Here is a 17,038-nt window from a genome sequence, read left to right on the forward strand (position 1 = left end):
TTCAATTTATTATCTTTTGCATATATTCATAACAATCACTCAACAAAATCACACTTATTCTTTATTCCTAATTGTCACGCACAAAATATAAGAACCAAGTTTAATAATCTCTTAAAATCACCTTCTTCGTGGGATCGATATCTTTTTATACTATAACTTGATAAATTGTGCACTTGCAATTTTGGTACATAATTATGCCGCATCAAGTTTTTGGCGCCGTTGCCGGGGAAGGTGCTAAAATAGGATTTTATTAACTTGATTCTTTAACTTGTGTATTTTTCTTGTGAAGGAACCGCTTGGAGCTTGAAAATCTTGGATTGAAGATCAAGAATTTGGAGCATTGCTTTCGGGTAAGTCTTCTTTCTAGTTTTCAATTCCACCCTCTTTAGCTAGCTTCACAATTAGAGACAATTAGGATTTAAAAAAAAAGATTTTATTTTTGTTGACCATAATAAAATTCATCTTTCACTTGGACATTAACTAACAAGATAATAAACTCAAACAATTTTCCCCTTCTCACTTTTGATTATTGTTGACCATAATTAAAAAATATAAAGATTTTCTTTTTACCATCCTTTTTAGTCGCTTTTAATTTCTAGGGTTGCATTTCATATAGTGTAGGAATTCACCAAAGTGATTGTAGCACTTGATTTGGCACACACTTAAATCATTCTTAAGGGCAAAACCCCAATCAAGATAAGGTAAGGGATTTCATCACCCTTTCCTTAGCCCACAAATCACTAATTCCTCACTTCACAAACCCAAGCCTTCTAAAACTCATTAGACGTTGGCCCCTAAGGATTCGAGCTCAATAAGGAACAAGAAATCCTTAAGTGAACGGTTTAAGTTTTCTCAGAATAGTTGGTGTCTAAGGCAAGGTTTAGGGGTTGCGTAAAGCGCTCCGCAAGGAAAGAGGTACTTAATTGATCTTTGATCACCCTCTAGTACTATCCTTACCTGGCTAACTACCTGGGTAAAACTTTGATCTTTTCACTGTAGGAATTTTTGGTTAGGAGCTGGTCTAGTGGAGTTAGGCTAAACCCTAGAGTTAGAGTTGATTGAAAAGTGATTGCCTTGATTTGTTTTAGTTAGGATTTTTCTTTTTCTTTATCTTCTCATATAAAAAAAACTAATTTTCTTTCCTTCCTTCCTTAAAAAAAAACTAATTTTCTTTCTTTCCTTTAAAAAAAAAATTGTTTTGGTGTATGCAAATTTGGGTTCGGGATAATTTTCATCGCTTAATCCGTGTTGAACCAATCCAAAAAATGGCAAATCAACCAGTTCTTCAGGATATGTGTTACCCCACCAGAAATGCAATTCCATCTTGCATAAGACTCCCCGAAGTAAATGGAGCAAATTTCGAGCTTAGACCGCATTTCATTAACATGCTTCCCAAATTCCTAGGTAATGAAACAGAAGATGCATATATATTTATCTCGGAATTTGAGGAAGTATGTATTATGATAAAAATGAGAGAATTAACCGAAGATGCGATTAAGCTTAGATTTATTCCATTTGCTCTAAAGGACAAAGCTAAAAAATGGCTGTACAGCTTACCGATAAATTCCATCTCAACTTGGGAGGAATTTGTCACCGTTTTTCTCAAGAAATTTTTCCCTATTCACAAAACGGTAAAGCTTAGGAACAGCATTCAGAATTTCAAAATTGTCCCGGGAGAGCCATTCTGGAAATACTTTGACCGATTTAAAGATCTTTTAATCCAATGTCCTCATCACGGTCTAGAAAAATGGCGATTGTGCCAAGTCATATATGAAGGATTGGACTATTCTTCAAAAACATCTTTAGAATCGATGTGTCAGGGAGATTTTATGAGAAAAAACGCCGATGAAGCTTGGGAATTCCTAGAGAGTCTATCCGAGAAAACAATGCAGTGGGAAAACTGTGATGACAGGGTTTCATCTGTTTCCCAATCTAAGTCTAGTGGTCTTTCCCTGGAGTCAAACATTGCATCTGAAGCGAAGATGGCGACGATTCTGCGGAGGTTAGAAGCCTTAGAAGTTAAGGAACGAGCTCCGGCTCAAATCAATCATATTTCTGCCCCGGGATGTCATAACTGTCAGTCTCCTACCCACGTTTCAGAGGAATGTCCTCTTCTAGGAAACAACCATGCTTTAGAACAGATGAACGCTGCATTCCAGCGCCCTAGAAATGATCCATTTTCTCCAACCTACAATCCAGGTTGGAGAAATCATCCCAACTTTGCATGGAATCTAGGAAATTCTCCCGGAACTCAAAATTTCACTCCCGCTTCGACCCAACATTTTCCTAGGGGAAACACAGTTCCATTCAATTCTCATTCACAATTTCAACAACCCAATCTGCCGTATCAAAATCAGTCTCCTCCTCATCAAGCTCCTCACAATCCAGATCAAGATAAACGTCTCAATGTCTTGGAAAGGGGTTTAGAAACCATAATTAAGGCCTCTACTCAAACCACGAATATGTTGACTCAAACGTCTAGCACGCTGAATTCCTTCATGCAATCAACCGGACAAATGCTCAACTCCAACACTCAAGCTATAGCTAGATTAGAATCCCAACTTGGTCAACTAGCTAGTGCCGTGAGTGAAAGAGAGAAAGGAAAATTTCCGAGTCAACCCGTGGTCAACCCTAATAACACAGGATGCAGTTCATCCTATGAAGCTCAAGTGAATGCAATCCATTCACTTCGGTCAGGTAGACAGGTCGATAATCAAGTGAGAACTCCTCCAAGTCAAACTCTTGATCCTGTACAAATTCCTTCTCCTTCTCCTTCTGATGAATCTATTCAACAATCACTCCCCTCAGATGACCAAGAACCTGAACCCGAACCTGAGCCTGCTTTTGATAGATTCAGACCGGTTGCTCCCTTTCCAGATAGACTCAGGTCTAGGAAACACTCTCCTCAGGAGGAGAAGATCCTAGAAACATTCAAGCAGGTTAAGGTCAATATTCCTCTCTTAGATGTAATTGAACAAATTTCATCTTATGCTAAATTTTTAAAAGAATTATGCACTAAGAAGAGGAGAATAAATGTTCAAAAGAAATTTTTTTTAGCCGCCAATATCAGTGAAATGCTATCAAATCCCATACATTTGAAACGTAAAGACCAAGGTTCCCCCATCATTTCATGTATCATTGGTAATACTCACATTGATAAGACACTTTTAGACTTAGGGGCCAGTGTCAATTTGCTTCCATATTCAGTCTACCAGCAATTGGGTCTAGGTGTACTGAACCCAACCAAATGCACCTTACAGTTGGCTGATAGATCTGTTAAGGTCCCTATGGGTGAGTTAGAGGATGTTCTGATTAAGGTTGGAGATTTTATTTTTCCAGTAGATTTTGTAGTCTTGGAAACACAGCCTGTTTCCAATCCCAAAGGACAGACACCTGTCATCTTAGGACGACCGTTCTTAGCCACTTCTAATGCTCTCATCAACTGTAGAACTGGTCAAATGAAACTGTCCTTTGGGAATTTGACTGCTGATCTCAACATTTTTAATCCAGGGGACCAACCAAATAATCAGCCTCTAGAAATAAACTACATTCAGGAAAGATCAGAAGAAGAAGAAGAAGAAGAAGAAGAAGGGTGTGATTTGAGTTTTGAGAAAGTTTTTGATAAAGAGTTAGAATTTTTAGAAGAAGCAGATCAGGTCCTTGAGAATAATAAAACTGTGTTACACATGTGCTGCTTTGTATTAAATTTTGAAGAACTCTTTCTTGATGAACTTAGATTCTTGGAGAAAAATCAACAACTAAATTTTCAGAACTTCACAGAAGATTTGGTTGATAGAAAACAAAACTTCACAGTACAAGAGTCTAAGTTCATTAAGAAATGCAAAATGCATGACACCAATAATACCTACCTTACCTTATTGCAAGAATTATTGAACACCCCGAAATGCTTAAAAATTCACATTATTGATTATATCATTCTGAATTTATTTAAAATCCGGGGAAGAATTTTCAACAGTAAGGTAGGATTCAATGTAGAACAGGAACTCTTCATGTTGAATATTTCATTCTACATTGATTATTTTGTTTACTTCAGAATAATAAAAAGAATTTATTCTTCTCTCATTTAAGAGTTTCTTGTTCAGTTGTTAAAAAAAAGAAGAAAAAGAAAAGAAAAAAAAAAGAAAAAAAAAAGAAAAAAAAGAGAAAAAAAAAATATTTTTTTCCATCCTCCTCAGACCAAAGGTAATTACAAATTTTTATCAGCGGACCAAATGTAAGTGCTTCACTTCTTATCTGCTTTACTTTATGCATCATAGAGTTTGCATTGAGCACAATGCAAAATTTAGGTGTGGGGGGTAGGAATTAGTTATTTTTCCTCTTTATTTTACATTTTTAGTTACATTTTTTTCTCTTAAAAAAAATTATAAAAATATCGTCACTTGCCAAATTAATAGAATTATGTAATAATTGATTTATTTGATAAATTTAAAATTTTCTAATCCTTAGTTGGTTATTTACTTAAGTTCACCTTTTATGATAACTCTAAATGATTTTCAGAATAGTATACTTTACTTAAGCCTTAACTTGGACTTTTATTTAAAATAATAAAATTTTTGCATGCCTAACTTAGAGTTGAAAATAATTTTTTTTCAAAGTGTCTTGATTTACATATACAAAATATATATATACATATACCAAAAAAAAAAAAATTGCAAAAGAAGAGTGCGAAAAATGGGCACCAAAAAAAAAAAAAACTCTTGAATTCAAGGTGATTCTATCTTATAAAGCCTAAGCTGACCGAGTAATTAAGCCCAAGGAGTATTTCCATACTTAATGACCTAAGCCCATTTGGGTTGGGATACATTGGCCCAAAACTCGTTAAATGGTCACTTAGAAAGCCCGTTAAAGTAGAAAAAAAAAATCACCAAGGATGAAAGAGTTAAAAAAAAATTTATAAATGTTTTATAGTAGTATATATGGTCTTGTAAAATATTTTAAATCAAGCAACTTGAAAATTATTTAAAACAAAGAGTTAGCATGTTCTTTTCAAAACTTTTAAATTAAATTTCTAAGTTTGGCTTGGTTTTGTATTGCTACAATGAGAAGATTTTCTTAAAAATATACCTTAGAGTTATATATAAAAATGTTTTCTTGAGTGATAACTGGCTCCAATTAGATTATCTAAAAGTTATCAAGTGAATTTAGTTATTTACTGACTTCTTTAATTTGGCAAGTTGACCGAATTTTGTGGGTATATTCACTGCAAACCCTCACGAGACTACAACTCGTCCACTAGGGTAACCTAGGGGTTTAAAGGCTTGTTGTATGCGCTAAATACAACCGCGATTCCTGCGAAAGTGAGTTAGGATTTTCTTTTTATTTTCTTTGCTAGAGGACTAGCAAAAGTTTAGGTGTGGGGGTATTTGATAATCATATTTTATTACAATTTTATACCCTCATTATCTATTTTATATGAATAAATATACCACTAATAATTATTTTTATCTTTTAATTGCAGGTTAATGAAGAATAAATCTCAACTTCCCATCTCTCAACAAAAACCCATTGATTAAATGAAGAAATGAAGCAAAGAAGCACATTGGAAAATCAATTTCCAAATTATCCAAAAGCCCAGAATGAAGTCGTGTAGCATGTAGAAGCCGGAGAAAATCAAAAATCCAATATGAAAAGAAATCATATTCAAAATGGTTGGCCACAAAGAAACGACGATATCTCCTAATCCGGAAGGCGGAATTTAACATATAATATATGAAAATCGCCTATCTCGACGAGACGAAGCTATCCGTGAAATCAGAATTTAGAAATAGTGGGCATCGATGTCGGCATCGATGTGGGCATCGATGCTGGCATCGATACCTGCATCGATGCCTGCAACGATACCAGATTACTGTAGCGCGCGTCAAGAAGGGCCGGCATCGATGCCTGCATCGATACCGACATCGATGCCTGCATCGATGCCTGTATCGATGCCTGCATCGATACGCTGGGCAGTCTGTTACGAATCTAAGGCTGAAATTTGTTGTTTTTGGATAAGATTTCAATCCAATGGCTCTCATTCACTGATGTTTACTATAAATAGGGGTAGAGAGTGAGGGGTTAGAGGTGTGAAAATTTTGTAAACTCCTTTTGGAGAGGAGGGCTACTCTTAATTGAGAAGGCCTTCCAAAATTGTAACTTTTTGTTGCAATTAATAATAATAATTTTTTCACCACTTTAAATTTTTCTCTTCTTCTCTTTGTTGGATGATGAAGATGAAGATGAAGATGGAGAATTATTTGAAGGTTTGCATTTCTTTCCTTTTTCTCTTTTATTTCTCTTTTATTGCTTATTAGTTAGATTTAATTTCTATGCTTGTAATTAGATTTTATTTTTCTTGTTAAATAGCCAAGAGGCTAGAACCCTCTTGCCTTAGATTTATTTCATGCTTATAGAGTAGATTTATTTTCTTGCATTTAATTCTTGCAATTTTATTTTGTAATTAGATTTTGCAATTTATTTTATAGTTAGATTTTAATTTCTTGCACTATTCACCTTGAGGCTAGAACCCTCTTGGGTTTAGTTTTTATTTTTTTATTTTTATTTTGTTGATTCGCCTTTAGGCTAGAACCCTCTAGGGAATCACCATTTTCTAAGAAGTGGGTTCAATTTTAGATTACTCATATCTATAATTGAATCCACCATCTTTAATTTCTTGCATTTTCTTTTATTCTTGAATTTTATTTTCTTTATTCTTGATTTTTATTTTCTTTTTTCCTTCTTGCCTTATTGATCATATTCATTCTTTGTCACATCCACTCTCACTTATATTTCGTGCCGATTTACACACTATCACTTCCACTCTCTCTATCTCTCCACAATCACATTCACTCATCACTCCTATTTGTCACGCACACAACATAAGAACCGATTTTATATTTTCTCCTACAAAACACCTTCCTCGTGGGATCGATATCTTAAATACTATAACTTGACACGGTTGTGCACTTGCAACCTTTTTGGTACATAATTATGCCGCATCAACCCTTCTTTGTAAGGCGTGTAAGTGGTGTCAGAATCTTCAAAAAGTCCTGGATAAACTTCCTGTAATATCCGGCTAAGCCCAAAAAGCTACGAATCTCTGTCACCGTCCTTGGCGGTTCCCAATCAAGAAATACTGTAACCTTAGTCGAATCCACTGCTATGCCCTCTTTACTGATGACGTGGCCGAGAAATCTGACTTCTGAAAGCCAAAATTCACACTTGATGAACTTAGCATATAACTGATGCTCCTGTAGAGTCCTCAAAGTTAACCGTAGGTGCTGCTCGTGTTTTGCCTCCGATCTCGAATAAATGAGGATGTCATCAATAAAAACAATCACGAACTGATCCAAGAAGAGACGAAAAACCCGGTTCATCAAATCCATGAATATAACGGGTGCATTGGTCAACCCAAATAGCATGACCATAAACTTGAATGATCCATATCGAGTAAGAAAACCGGTCTTGGGAATATCCATCTTCCGAACCCGTAACTGATGATAACCAGAATGAAGATCAATCTTTGAGAAATATCGCGCTCCCTGCAACTGGTCGAACAAGTCATCAATCCTAGGTAATGGGTACCTATTTCGGATAGTGACCTTGTTCAACTCTCTATAATCAATGCACAATATCATACTACCGTCCTTCTTCTTCACGAAGAGGACCGGTGCGTCCTACGGAGAATGACTCCGACGAATAAAACCCTAAGCTAACAACTCGTCCGACTGGGTCTGAAGCTCCCTCATCTCAGCTGGTGTCATGCGATAGGGTGCGCGGGACATCGGGGCTGTGCCTAGCTGCAACTCAATACAGAACTCAACCTCTCTCATAGGAGGTAGTCCAGGTATGTCCTGAAAGACATCCTGATACTCTGAGACAACTCTAGTCTCTAATAAATCAACACCCTGATCCCGTCACATCACCTCCTCGATGTACGTCAGAAATGACTCCGCAAAACGGTTGTCCTGAGAGGTTGCCACAATCATCTGGGACTCATCGGACACCCGCAAATTGACTGTCTTCGCAAAGCAGTCAATACTAACATGGTAGGAAGACAATCAATCCATACCTAGGATAACATCGAACTCGAACATATGCAACACTATCAAATTGATAACGAACCCTGACTCATCTAAACTGATAGTACACCTCCTATAAATGTTCTCCAGAAGCGATATCTCACCTAAAGGGGTGAAAACTGATAAAGGGGTGTCTAATGGTTGATCTACGAGCTGGAGTCTAGACATAAAATCATACGAAATGAAGGTATGTGAAGCTCCCGAATCGAAGAGAATACGGATAGGAAAAGAATTCACAAGGAACGTACCCTCCACCACTGCTCCGCTAGCTCCATGATCACGCGGTACTACTGTATATACTCTGCCTGTGGCTGACGTCTGCTCTACTACTAGTGCTGGAGAGTACAGAACTATCTGCCCCTGAGGAACCTCCTGAACTGCACGAATCTGTCCCTTAGTCTTCTGAGCTGCTGCTGCCCCTGAGGAACCTCCTGAACTGCACGAATCTGTCCCTTAGTCTTCTGAGCTGCTGGCGGTGCCTCTAGCCTCATGTGCTGACCCTGACCTCTGCCTAGAACTCTCTGCTGCTGCTGGTTCGGGCCCTTGCCCTGTTGAGCTCCTACTGGTGCGCTGCGACACTCCGATGCCTTATGTCCGACCTTGTGACAGTTATAGCAAACTCCCTGAAACTTGCGCTGCTGATGCGCTCTCTGATCCTACTGGGGTCCCTTCTTATGAGGGCCCTGATGATGCTGCTGAGGTTCCAAAAAAGGTCTCTTGTTCTTACCCTTGTCCCTGTTCTGTCCTGCCTTAGTCTTCCCTTCCTTATCTTTCTGGAACATGGCAGTCTCAATCTCCTGTGAGGTGGCGGCCTCTGCTACCTCTCGAACTGAATAGAATTTCCTCGAGACGAGGTATCGACGAAGATTAGAACGGAGCCCTGCTAGGAACATCTGAGCCTGACGCTCTCCTGTCTGCTACATACCCGTGAAGTGCAGCAACTCCATAAATCTGCTCTCAAAGTCTGCCACTTACATATCCCCCTGAGTCAACCGGGACAACTCAAGCTCCTTCCCAGTCCGTGCTACAGAAGAAATATACTGCCAGTCAAAGAAGTAGACGAAGTCCTCCCATGTGAGAGTCATCCGGTGCTCTGGAGTGAACTGGAGTCGATACCATCTCCCGGCGTCTCCCTTCAAACTGTAGGATGCCAATCTCTGCTTCTGGACCGAATCAACATTAAGTATGTCGATGGTGTTACTCACATCCTCCTTCCACTTATGGGCTGCAAGAGGGTCTGATAACCCCTGAAACTTCGGTGCCCACATCTTCTGGTACCTCTCTACCATACAGAGCCAAGCCTCCTGCTCTGTGGCTCTATCCGGAACTGCTGGTAGAATAGCTGCAGGTGCAGTCTCTAGGAGTCTCTCACTGATAGGAACGACTGGTATCCCCTGTGACTGATCTGCTGATGGTGGTGGTAGCGTTGGTGGCGCTATATGATTCGTCACAAGCTCCTCAATTGCTGCCATCCTAGCTACGATGAGATCCATAAGATCTATCAAGTACTGGGGAGCCTGCTGCGGCTCAGGTGGTGCCTACTGTGGGTCAGGTTGAGCTTGCTGTGACTCAGGTGGAGCCTGCTGCGACTCTGCCTGTCCAGCTCTCCGAGTACGAGGTCTACCACATCCTGCCATCTCTCTGAAGAGCCTGCTGCGACTCTGCCTGTCCAGCTCTCCGAGTACGAGGTCTACCACATCCTGCCATCTCTCTGAATATAAGAAAATAAGAGTTTATGAGTCAAAATAGACATATACACATACATAGCATATCACAATATGATTTTCACAACAATTTAGTATTAACACAAATACTTTAAATTTACACAAAAATAGTTATCATAAAAAAATATCCTTAAATTTTAAGATATACGTATATATCGTCCTCATTCATACTAGGGAATCCTTACGGACTCTATACACGAATCTTAATAAACTCTATCCTAGCTCCACGACTCGACACAGGATGATCCTAAGGATACTGGAACTAGAGCTCTGATACCAACTGTGACGCCTCTGGGTTCACATAAGGCTGCAGTCCAAAGTGAAACCAAGAATGTCAAACCTGCCATGCACCACACCGTACAATAACATGTTTCACCATCACAATTACTATCTCTCTAGTAGAGTCAATAACAGGCGTAGGTACAAAAGCAAGTAAAAGATAATACGAGAATCAATTGATGAACTAATAGAGATCAGATTAATATTTCATCAGCTAACATACTGAAGTACAAGTCAATGTCTGAAATAAATGAACTGGAGTTCTCAACAAGTCTCAAATACAAAATGTCTGAAAAATAGGAAATAAGGCACACAACCTTTACAACTTCTAGAAATAAAATCCCCAAATGTCTAAACAGAAGTCTACAGTGGAGCTCAAAAGAACAATATAACTAAAACAGATAGCTGAAGCTAAAGTGCATCGCCATCAACCTGCGACTCTCCAGGCTCCTGGCTCTTTACCTGAAAGGGGGAGGGACAACGAGCGTCAAATCGCTAGTGAGCAACATCACAACCAACCCCAAGGGAAAGGGCTCGTTGTAGACAGAAAATATAGTTAATACATATATATATATATAAAATCACTGATCCTATTTAGGAACTTACAACATGAGCTTAAGTACGTCGAGTGAAATAATCCAAACAAGGAAACCCTCATGTATATACCTTGTAGCTCAAATTGTAGATCCCTAATGAATAAGAGGGTTTTAGTACTTAGGAAATTACAACACGAGCATAGGTACGTCGAGCAAAATAATCCAAACAAGGAAACCCTCATGTATATACCTTGTAGATCAAATTGTAAATCCCTAAATACCAAACCCGAAATCTAATACAAGAACAAAAATAAAAGAAAACAAACAAATCTCAGAACTTAAATCTGGTGTCATGTCGTAACTCACATAAGTGTCATGTCCAGCCTATGCAAGTATCAGTGTCAATCTTAAGGTCTAAACTGATGTCCAACACATGGACTAAAACTAGATGTAGTGGATGTCCAACACATGGACTGCATATGAAAATTGTTCAACACATGGACTGAATGTGATAAATATCCAACACATGGACTACACATCATAATTGCCCAACACATGGACTAGATGAAATATATGAAGAGATGCATATACCCTAATTTCTCATGTGTCTCGGTGTGCAAACCTAAACTCGTGTCTGCATGTCATCTCATATGTAAAGATACATGTTAAACAATAATTTCTAATACCCATTATTCGAGGTGACTCCTCATTCATATTAAAGCACGCAACAACAATAAACAAGTATAAACAGTTTCAGTTAAACTGAAACAACCCAAACAGATCCAAACCGATTGGTCGACTCATTGGTCGACCAGAACAAAACACAAAAGTGTAAATTTTCCCATCAATCGACTCATAAGTTGACTGATAAGTCGACTCATAAGTCAACTGAGCAGAAAATTCCAAGTTTTTCTGCATACGATGATTTATATGAAAAATTTAAATCTAAAGTTCTTCTTCATCATGTCCAATAAAATATTTCTGATTCTAACACATGTGTATTAACAGAAACGAAAGATTTGCATGTAATAACTTACATTAAAACCCTAAACATATTTATCCATGTTTAAAAACGTTTAAAAACAAAGAAATCATAAAGAAACACATGTTTAAAACTAACTCTAGATGTGGATCTACATTACAAAAACGTTGGTGAGTTTTTTATTAAACTGAAAATGTAGATCTTGCAACTCATAATATAAAGCATTTATCTTTATGCATAAAAATATGTTTTAGGCTCAAGAATTCGAAATAAATCTCAAAGAAAACTATACAAACAGTGGGTGAGGGCTGGGCGAGATTTTACTCGCCTCTGGTATGCTAGAACAACTCCTGAATCTGAGAGAGGATGATTCCCTTCGCTGCACCTCGCCAAAATTCGCTGAAATCCTCCGAAAATCCCCAAAAATCACTAAAAATGAACTAGGGTTTGTGGGGAGAGAGGGGCTAGGGTTTCTCTGAGATTCTGATGGGTTTGGGGTTGGTTTCGGGTAAAAGAAAATATATATAATACGGTTAAAACCCGAAAGAAAACTCACTCAAACCTGCAACTAAAAAATCCAGAAATCTGCCCGTAAGTCGACTCATAGGTCGACTCATAGGTCGACTCATAAGTCGACTCATGAGTCGACTAAGCTGACATTTTTCAGATTCGTGCATCTTTTGCTAATTTACCAAAACCAATGCACAAAACTCTATAAAAATACACTCATACATATCTGATAACTTGTTATCAAGTATATCTATGACCTCAAATCATTTACCATAATAGAATTATCTGTCAACAATAATTTACATACACTTCTAACAAAAATACGGGGTTCTACAGTATGCTAAAAGAAGGAAAATATGAGGTATGCTCATTGGAATAAAATAGGTAAAAAGCTATGAGTTGCTCGTAATGCAATCTGAAAAAAATGAACTGTGAAACCCTTAGGACTAAAAAAAATCCAAATGAAAAGGATGTAGTGATGAGACTTTAGTCATACAAAAACTAAATTTAGTAATTGGAAAATCCCTTGCTAAGTTTATAATACTTTGGACTATTAGCAATTCTGTATAATGACAAAGAAAGACCTATATGTAGTCAAAATCTTAGGCTCATTAGGACAATAAGCTATACTCGGTTTTAAGGTGTAAACAGACCCTGGAGTATAACACCAAATGTGTTAGACCCTAGAGGGGGGTGATTAGGGTCTTATGCTAATCTAATCCGATTTTATGCCAATTAAAACTAATTAATAAATTATTCTTACAAGATAGATATACAATATATTACAAGCAAGAATAAGCAATATGAACATAGGGATATATCCTAGCAATGAGATTTATGGTGAAATATATGCAAGGATATATAAACAACACAAGGGTAAACAATCTAAACTAAAGATACAATTGTGATAGGGCAATATAAACAATGCAAACACATATTATGATCACGGAGTTCGGACCTTCCATCCTACGTCTCTGCTCCCCACTCCCGGAGAGAAATCCACTATCATAACTGGGTTTTCTACGCTTACCCGAACAATATTTACACCTCACACTCGGTTTTCTAGCTAACCAAAAACTTTACAATCACCACTCTTGCAATCCCACTCTACACCCTCTCAAGTGTTGGTCACAGACGTGTCTCCCTCAAGTATTAGGAATTACAACCTCTCTCTAGGTATGTTACCTACCCCACTCCTCTTGGGACGATCCCCGACTCACACCACACACTTCTCTCGGTGTACAAGTGTATTACAAAGTGATCTCACAAATTAAGCATGAATACAACAATAGTTGTTCTCCATAATGGATGAGAACTCAATTAAGCACAACTCAATGTTACAAACTCTCACAACCCTAATTATACTATATATGTAAATACTATAAGCTTAATATGAGTGTGTGTAACAATAAGAATAAATAAAATTTAACTCAAGAAGAACTAGCAATAAAATTGATATGAAATACAATAGTAAAAATGCTAGGAAGTTGAGTTAAGAAAACTTCTCTATAAACACAAAGAGAGAATGATGAAATATTGAAGATGAACTCCTCAACAACTGATGTAAGTTCCTCTTTGTAAAAGCAAACCCCAAACTTAAAATAAACTAAACAAGCTTAAACCCTTGTGTTTGTGGAAAAATTTGTAGTAAAAAGAATGAAAGAAATTTTGATTTGTATTCCTTTAATCTTAGTTACAATTGGATTTCCTGATTACAAAAGAGAGGAGAATTAATCTGAATTCTCCCCTTCGTTTAATTCTGGGTTCTTCACGGTGTTAATGAGATGCCTCCCTTGATTGCTCGCGTCGAGTTTGCTTCTCATTGACGATCCGACGTCTTGATTCACTGGAACGTGGTCTTCTCCTCACGATTTGACGTTGTGGAGAACTCTGAACGAGTTTGAAACTCTATAAAAGAGTTGATTTAACCGAAATCGGTCTATAAGCCAAGGATGAAGAAAGCTCCTGTTGCCGAACGTTGCTGAGGGATGACGTCGCTCTCCTCAAAAGCCTGCCTAAGGATCTCTTCTGTTGCTGCGAAGAAGTTCCAACAGACCGAACCCCTGAACTGAATTGATTTTAAGTTATTTATAAGGGATTAAGAGGTGTAACCCCCCTTTAATTCGCTCATAAGTGGGGCTAATGGGATATAACCGCCTCTTAAATCACTCCTGAATGGAGTTATGATCCCCTCAGATCGTGGGAAACGGTTTTAAAACTGTTCAGCTCGTGTTTGAACGAGTCAAACGCAAAATCCGTGTTCTGACGTGAATTCTGTATTCAAACGCAGTGTCTGGAAGCTTGAACGCAGCGTCTAGAAGCTTGGACGCAACATCTGGAAGCTGCATCTGAGCTGCGTTTGCAGCAATTTGGAAGCTGCGTTGGTAGCGTTGGAAGCTGCGTCTGGCAGCTTGGAAGCTGCGTCTGGCAGCGGATGGAAGCTGTGTTTGGCAGCGGAGGAAGCTGCGTTTGGCAGCGGATGGAAACTGTGTTTGGCAGCGGATGGAAGCTGCGTTGGCAGCTTTCGGAGATTGCATTTGGCAACGGATGAAAGCAGCGTTGACAGCATTCGGAGACTGCGTTTGCAGCCGAACATGAGCTGCGTTGGCAGCTGGATCTGAGCTACGTTTGTGGCCGAACATGATCTGCGTTGGCAGCTGGACCTGAGCTGTGTTTGCAGCGTTTGGAGCTGAATGTGAGCTGCGTTTGGCAGCAGATGGAAGCTGCGTTGGCAGCTTTCAGAGGCTGCGTCTGAGCTGCGTTTGTGGCTATGAACGCGATGTGTATTGATGCTGGTACGCGGGGAGGACTTCCACGTCTTGGTTTGAAGAGACCGTCGATTTGTAGTCTCTTTCTGTCAGAGCGTTGCAAATATCGTCGTTTTGTAATCTTTGCTTTAGCTCTTTTATATGTGAGAGTCGTCAGATTGTAACTCTCGATGTTGATTGTGAAGGCTGTTGATTAGAGCTTTTATCAGTTGTTGCGAAGGTCATCAGATTATAACCTTCATCAGTCTACGTGAAAGTCTTTAAATTGTAACCTTCTGGAAATCGTCAGAGTGTAACTTCCATCATCGGTGTTTTGATAGGGAATCAGCTATCTATTGTGATTTTTAGACAGCCTACACCTTGTTAAACTTTTGTTTAAAAACTTCTTGGATTATCATCAAAGATGAGAGCAAGGGGGGTATTTATAGCCTCTCAAAACCTCAGCCAAAAACCCCATATAAAAGACCAAAAAGCCCATAGAAAACAGCTCAGGAAAAGAGTCATTGGAAGCTGATTGACTGTTCGGCGGTCGACCGTGGAAATCGCGCGGTCGACCGCGAGCAACAAAAAGGCCAGGGAAACTCTCTGGACATCAGCCGGTCGACCGTGGCGGTCGACCGCGAAACTTCCTGAAATGCATTCGGTCGACCACCACGGTCGACCATGAACCATAAAAAAACTTACTGAGTCTCTGGACTCAAGGCGGTCGACCGTGGCGGTCGACCGCAAACAGATACATGCAAAAAAACTATTTTTTGATATTGAAACCCTGATTAAAAATATCAAACAAATTCAAAAAATGTAAAACTTTGGGAAATGATTATAGACATGATAATAAACATGCTACAAAAATTGGTTTTTAAAAAGGACCTCCCAAATGAGAAATATCATTATTTTGCAAAATAGTCCAAAACATAAAAATGTAAACATATGAGTTTTGACATTTTAGCTTAACCATGTTTTGAAACATTACAAAATAATTTTATAGACTTAATAAAAGATGTATATGATTGTTATTAAGTCCATAAACCAAGAAAACAATATTTTCACAAAATTGCATATTTTGTAAACATTTCAAAAGTAAATATGATTTCATTAAACTAAATAAAATTGATATTGATAAAATCATATATATGCATGTAAGTATGAAACAAAAATATGTTTTCTAGTTATATTCAATTGTTTCATATTAAAACTTGAAAACTATCAAACCAAAACATATATGTATATATATAACTATATATATACAAAACCAAAACGTGTATGTGTGTATATGATTGAGCTTAAAGTACTAACACACATAATATAAAATCTAAAAGTAAATATATCCAAGCTTGATAGGTCTTCGATGTAGGTCAACTTGGTACACTTGCGGATGAAGCTAGAACTTGGTTCTTCAATTTGAATTGCATAGGCTTCACTCCACAATTGCGCCAACCTCCATTGGATATGATCGTGAATGCACAATTCCATCCATCCTCCAACATGTTGTTTGTCTACAATAAATAGATAAACACAAATACTAGATAAATAATATTAGTTATAAATTGTTTGTTAAACATCATCAAAATAAAGAGGCCAACAAAATGGAGAAAGAGCAGGTGAGAAACACTAGATTAAGATAAAAATGTTAGTTACACCTCCTATTCTGAATTTCTCATGCCATTATAATTGTATTTTCATGCAATAAGCTACAACATGTTCCACAAGGTGTTGCTTATATCCTATATCAGGATCGTTCTTGTAACCAACTGGCTTTTACCTCGAAGGCATAGATTTTCTCTGACCCAAACTTCAGATAGCCCTAATACGATTTCCAAATGGTACCTAAAATCTTGTGGCTCTTATCCAGCATAGGCACAGGCCCAATTCTATTTCAGTATTTACCAAGCAGAAGACCTCTTTTTTTGCTTTGTACTATTCCCAAATGGTATATGACATTGAATGAGCTACATTCTTTCCGGCAAAATAATTGTATTCCTCCCAACTTCATCATGTTTAATACCGCCAAAAACCTACCAAAATAGTGGATTACAAAAAATAAAACTTACAATGGAGTGAAGAAGCTGATGGTAGATAGCAGACTGAAACTTCTCATCTTTCCCCAGCTTCACAAAATCCATAATTGCATCCAATGCCACATCCTAGAACAAATAAC

This window comes from Asparagus officinalis, chromosome 4 (assembly GCF_001876935.1).
Source record: "Asparagus officinalis chromosome 4, Aspof.V1, whole genome shotgun sequence".
In the NCBI taxonomy this organism is placed as follows: domain Eukaryota; kingdom Viridiplantae; phylum Streptophyta; class Magnoliopsida; order Asparagales; family Asparagaceae; genus Asparagus; species Asparagus officinalis.